The following is a 6,776-nucleotide window of genomic DNA, read 5'->3' as shown; positions in this document are numbered from 1 at the left end:
GAAGTTGCTTATCAGTTTCAGGAGATTTTGGGCTGAGACGATGGGGTCTTCTAGGTAAACAATCATGTCATCTGCAAATAGAGACAATTTGACTTCCTCCTTTCCTATTTGAATACCCTTTATTTCTTTTTCTTGCCTGATTGCTCTGGCTAGAACTTCCAGTACTATATTGAATAGGACTGGTGAGAGAGGGCATCCTAGTTTAGTGCCAGATTTCAAAGGAAATGCTTCCAGTTTTTGCCCATTCAGTATGATATTGGCTGTTGGTTTGTCATAAATTGCTTTTATTATTTTGAGATACGTTCCATCAATACCTAGTTTATTGAGGGTTTTTAGCATAAAGGGCTGTTGAATTTTGTCAAAGGCTTTCTCTGCATCAATTGAGATAATCATGTGGTTTCTGTCTTTGGTTCTGTTTATGTGGTGAATTACGTTTATAGACTTGCGTATGTTGAACCAGCCTTGCATGCCCGGGATGAAGCCTACTTGATCATGGTGGATCAGCTTTTTGATGTGCTTCTGTAATCAGCTTGCCAGTATTTTATTGAAGATTTTTGCGTCTATGTTCATCATTAATTTTATTTTTTTAAGATAAGGTTTCACCATGTTTGTCAGGCTGGTCTTGAACTCCCAACCTCAGGTGATCTGCCCGCTTTGGCCTCCAAAGTGCTTGGATTACAGATGTGAGCCACCATGCCCAGCCCCCCAAACTTCATCTTGAACTGTAGATCCCATAATTCCCACATATCGTGGGAGGTGCCTGGTGGGAAGTAATTGAATCATGGGGTTGGGTCTTTCCTGTGCTGTTGTCATGATAGTGAATAACTATTACCTGATCTGATGGTTTTATAAAGAGGAGTTCCCTGGCACACACTGTCTTGCCTGTCACCATGTAAGATGTGACTTTGCTCTTCCTTCACATTCCACCATGATTGTGAGGCCTCCCCAGCCATGTGGATCTGTGAGACCATTAAACCTCTTTCCTTTATAAATTACCCAGCCTTGGGTATGCCTTTACTAGCAGCATGAGAACAAGACTAATAAGATGTCAAAAATAAAGCTTTGCTTCCATTGATCAGATAGGTATTGGCAGTATTTTGTGATACGCACTGGGGATACACAGCCATGATTTCCTGGATATCACAGGAGATGACTATGAGGACTAATTTTACGTGTCAACTTGTACTGGAACGAGGGGTGTAAACATCATTCTATGTCTGCAAAGGTGTTTCTGGGTGAGATGAACTTTTGAATTGGTTGACTGAGTAAAGCAGATTTCTCTCTCTATGTGAGTAGGGATAATCCAATCAAGTGATGTATTAGTCAGGGTTCTCTTTTTTTTTTTTAGCCAAGGTTCTCTTAAAGGGACAGAACTAAAAGGATATATACATACGCGCGCACGCACACACACACACACACACACACACACACACACACACACACACACATATGTAAAGGAGAGTTTATTAAGTATTAACTTGCATAATCTCAAGGTCCCACAATAGGCTGAGGCACAAGGAGAGGAGTAAGGAGAGCCAGTCTGAGTCCCAAAACTGAAGAACGTGGAGTCTGATGTTCGAGGGCAGGAAGCATCCAGCATGGGAGAAAGATGTAGGCTGGGAGGCTAGGCCCGTCTCTCCTTTTCATGTTTTTCTGCCTTCTTTATATTCTCTAGAAGCTAATAAGTTTGTGGCCACCAGATTAAGGGTGGATCTGCCTTCCCCAGCCCACTGACTCAAATGTTAATCTCTTTTGGCAGCACACACACAAACCCAGGATTAATACTTTGTATTCCTCAATCCGATCAAGTTGACACTCAGTATTAACCTTCACAAGTGAAGACCTGTGTAAAACAAAAAAGTTAAGACAACTACCATTGATGCCTGAGTGCTTGAGCAAGGATATCTTTTTTTTTTTCTTCCCGATTTTAAACTTGAACTCAAACTGAAACACTGACCCCTTTTAGGTCTTGAGCCTGCCATGCTGGAACTTACACCATCAGTGGTCCTGGGTCTACAGCTTACTCATTGTGGATCTCGGGACTTTCTAGCCTCCATAACTGCGTGGGTAAACTCCTTATAATACTCTTTACACATATGCACATATATGTGCACCTCTGTACACATATCCTATTGGCTCTGTTTCTCTGGAGAATCCTAACTAACACAATGTCACTATCCTAAAAATCACAAAATAAATGTGGGCGGTAAGTACTATCACAGCATGTAATAAGCACATTTAACCTAGTCAAGGAAGGCTAGAGTAAATAAATATTGTGCTGGCTTCAGACTGAAAAATGCATTAAGGAGGCAAAAGCAGAAGCAGAAAGTTACAATTTACTTCACTAATACAAATGAGATGATTATTACATGAACAAAGGCAGATTTTATGGGTTTGGAAGAAGATGGGTAAAACATGTAACTAGGTAGTTGGGCAGTGGTCCCTTTTGCTGAGAGAGGGGACACTGGCTTTTCAGGGATAATATCATGATCTTGGTTTGGTTGAGTTTAAGTTCTTTTGCCATTTCTAGGTAAAACGTTAAATAGGCAGTTGATTAGAAGTGAATAAAATACTTAAGAGTGTAGCATGCCCTTTTGTTTTAATAATGCGAATTAATGAGAAAGAGTTGATTTTCTGACTGAACAGGCTTAATTTCAGAAAAGGAAAAACAAGAATGAGGGGAGATTAAAATCATAATAATAGATCACAGTTGCTGAGTGCTTTACATATTAGATAAAGCCTAAATGCCTTACATGGTAAATTAGTGAATATGTTACACATCATACTATGTGGTCTAAATACTATTGTTATCCCTATTTGGTAGTCTGACTTTAAGATGATCCTAAATGATCCCCATCCTATGGTATTTGTGCTCTTGTGTCATCCCCTCCCACAGTGAGGAGAGCTGATTTGCGTAACCAATAGGATATCACAGAAGTGACAGTGTCACGACTTCTGAGGCCAGATTATAAGAAACATCGTGGCTTCCATCTTGCTCTTTTGAATTACTTGCTCTGAAAGAAGCCAGTCACCATCATGTGAGGAAACTCAAGTAGCTCGTGGAATAGCTTATGTGGATAGGAAGTTACCACAAGAGTGAGAGCTTAAAAGTTTGAAAAATGTGCTGCCCTGACGATGCAGTAGAAAAGAAAATCTCATTTTCTGGGGAGAAATTAAAGCCGATAGCAGCCACCATGGAAACCCTGGCCTCAGACAAGCCTTTAAATGACTGAAGCCCGGCTCACATTTTGACTGCAACCTCAGAAGAGACTCCAAATCAGAACTACCCAGATAAGCCTCTTCTGAATTGATGACCCAAAGAAACTGTGGAATAATATGTATTTATTATCCACTGTGTTTTGGGGTGATTTGTCAAACAGTAGTAGACAATACACTTCATTTTACAGATAAAAAAAATAAGTCACAGGGAAGTTTAATATTGCCCAGTATTGTGCAGCTAAAAGTGGCAAAACCGGGATTTGAACTCACATTGTCTGGTTTGGGTCCCTTCCTGAACCATCACACCCTATGCTTCTGCCACTTAAAGAAAGTGAGGCATGATGCTCAGCATGAGGGACAAAGAGGATTTCTAAGTGGCCAATAGGTACATAAGCATGCTCATTTGCAGTAGTTTATGTTATTATTTTATTTTCCAGAATTTTACATAGAGTTTATTTTTCAGAGCAGTTTTAGGCTCATAGTAAAATTGGGTAGAATTTATATACGTATTATTTTTAGTCATCAAGCCTTTGTATGAATTTGAATTTACTCAGAAGCTGATAATAATTTTTATTGTTGTTGTTGGTATGGAGTCTTGCTTTGTTACCCTGGCTAGAATGCAGTGGATCGCGGCTCACTAAAACCCCCACCTCCCAGGTTCAAGTGATTGTCCTGCCTCAGCCACCCAAGTAGCTGGGATTACAGGTGCCCACCACCACAACGAGCTAATTTTTGTATTTTTTGTAGAGATGGGGTTTCAGCTTCGTGGAAAGTTTTCTCTTTGCCCCTACATTCTTTTTTTTTTTTTTTTTTTTAGATGTTAGCCTCCCGCTTTTACCCAGGCTGGCGTGCAGTGGTGAGATCTCAGCTCACTGCAACCTCTGCCTCCCAGGTTCAAGCAATTGTCCTGCCTCAGCCTCTCAAGTAGCTGGGATCACAGGAGTGCACCACCACATTCAGCTAAGTTTTGTATTTTTAGTAGATAGTAGAGTTGGGATTTCACCATATTGGCCAGGCTGTTCTCAAACTCCTGACCTCATGATCCACCCACCTTAGCCTCCTGAAGAGCTGGGATTATAAGCATGAGCCACCGCCCTTGGCCACCATGGAGTCTTTCTACTACAATGATCTATATGAATAATAATTTACAAACAAACCAGTATTACTATGTCCCTTTATATATACAGTGGTCATTAAACTAAAAAAAATGCTCTTTTTAGACATCTCTGTATCAGAAGCAAACAAATAGCATCAGTCCTCAGTTCTCTCTGTGACTGATTACTAAACAACCTGTAGATGTCAAGTATGATAACATTAGATAAAGCAGGCAGGTCTAGAGTTGTCACAAGAATCAAGATGTCTAATGGCACCAGCGAAGAGAGTGCCAAACTTTACATCAATAAGAGAGAAAAATAAAAAATTTTAACTTATTTATAAGTAGCTTTGGTGCTGAAAGTCAACTTGATGACTGGATATCAAAAGTCAGGAGTTGCAGAGTCATGTAGCAGCACTGATTTAATGAATGGAGGTAGAACAAATCAATGTTTGAACAAAGTCTGACATTCGTAACAGGTTTTATTGTATTGGGTGGAATGCTCTAAATTCATGAAATCTTTTGAGAAAATCTTCAATTCTCAACCCCTTAAAAAAGTATGCTGAACCAGGAAGAAAAAACAAAAGATGGAAATAATGATCTGGACAGACACAAAACAGCATGCTTTAGTTCAGCCCATATTCCACCTGCCACCTGGTGATAAAGAGCTCTCAGAAAGCAGAATATCTTTCATATTCATCAGGTAGAATCTCACTAGTGTAAAGAACCGACATTGATCTGCTGCCTCCACTCACTCTCTGCAGACCATTTTGGATTCCTACGGTGTAATCATATATTTCACATGCATCTGTGAGATAAGATAAACATTATGTTTACGTATATCCCACATGAGTCATTCAGGGTTAAAGGTTTTCTAGATATTGTGTGTGGCACTAGAAACTTCATGCTGTATCAAGTCAGGGTCAGTATTAAGCTACTGGCCTCTATAATGAAATATTATAGATAGACATTGACAGAAAGCCAATATGAAAATCTGGCCCAGAAGGCCGGATGCAGTGGCTCACACTTGTAATCCCAGCACTTTGGGAGGCAAGGTGAGCGGATCATGAATGAGGTCAGGAGTTTGAGACCAGCCTGTCCGATATGATGAAACCCCGTTTCTACTAAAAAATACAAAAATTAGCCAGGTGTGGTGGTGTATGCCTGTAGTCCCAGCTATTTGGGAGGCTGAGGCAGGAAAATCTCTTGAACACGGGAGGCAGGGGTTGCAGTCAGCTGAGATTGGCCACTGCCCTCCAGCCTGGGTGACAGAGTGAGGCTCCATATCAAAAGACAAAAGAAAATCTGGCTCAGAAAGACCAGAATGGAAATATGCAATTTTCTTGATTTAAGATGGTCAAACGTTTGTGGGTTTATTATTATTATTATTTTAAAAAGCTCCATACATGATTTAAGACAGCTATGTATAAGAAGTCTTTTTGTGTGTGCTGACTTTATTATGACAACTCTAGCTGATTCTTCACGAGAGATTAGGGATACGCATCTTCAGCAGTGCACGTTGAGAAATAAGCTCTGAAAAAGGCAATTTCTTGGTTTTGGGAAGGACCATATTCTGGGAATTGCTTTAGAGGAATGGACAATGATTCTAGGATTATAGCCAAGAAGGACTGGAAGACTTCAGGAGATGCTTCAGCTTCTTCTAGATTTTGAATGCTGAATAAGCCACTGAAGTGTGATATGTATATTATCCTTTTCTTAGCAAGAAATTGAATAGCAGCATTTTCTGTAGCCTGAATAGCAGACAGATTCATTTTTTCAATTAGCTGTTTCTCATCCAAGGCATTAGGAAGATCTCTCTTGTTTCCAAGCACTAGCACTGGAATTCCTTGTTACTGTGGTTTATCTAGAAGATTACGCAGTTCATTTCAGAAAGGTTCTACCTTTTCACAATCTGTTGCATCTATCACGTAAACTATAGCATTGACTCCTCTGCAATACCCTCCTACATGCTTCAAAATTGGGGTTGTCCTCCTGTGTCCTAGATCTTTCCTGTGACATTACCTTTAGTTACCTTCCTCATGTTTGAAGCTCACTGTGGGTATCATCACATCTTCACTAAATTGACCTGATGTGATGACACTGATGAAGGTGGTCTTCCCAGAGTACTGCAGCCTCACAAGTGTCAGCTCCATCTCCTCCTTTCAGAAGAGTGAACGGAATTAGTCCAGCAGGCGGGAGACGAGCACCAGCATGATGGTGGCCGGGAGCCAGGACTGATGGGAGGGCAGGCCGGTGGCGGCACTGACGACTTCCACACAAGCCACCTCTGCCCTGACTACCCAGTGGCTCCTCCCAGCCCCACGTGACACGGGGGGACACCCGAGAGTGGCAGCAGCTGCTCCTACATTCTAATCTATCTCCCTGGTTTTCTCTTTACTGCTGACATCAGAATAATCTCCTTTCCATGACCATGTTTTGTAGGGAAGAAGTGATCCATAAATTA

The 6,776-nt window shown here is 40.9% G+C and overlaps 1 pseudogene; it reads right to left on the bottom strand.

The window, feature by feature from the left end:
* Window positions 1-5,913: 5,913 nt before the first annotated feature.
* LOC108303584 lies at window positions 5,914-6,525 on the bottom strand (annotated as a pseudogene).
* Between the last annotated feature and the right edge of the window lie 251 nt (window positions 6,526-6,776).

Source organism: Cebus imitator, unplaced genomic scaffold (genome assembly GCF_001604975.1).
Source record: "Cebus imitator isolate Cc_AM_T3 unplaced genomic scaffold, Cebus_imitator-1.0 Scaffold49, whole genome shotgun sequence".
NCBI classification, from domain to species: Eukaryota; Metazoa; Chordata; class Mammalia; order Primates; family Cebidae; genus Cebus; species Cebus imitator.
This window is presented reverse-complemented; position numbering and strand designations above follow the sequence as displayed.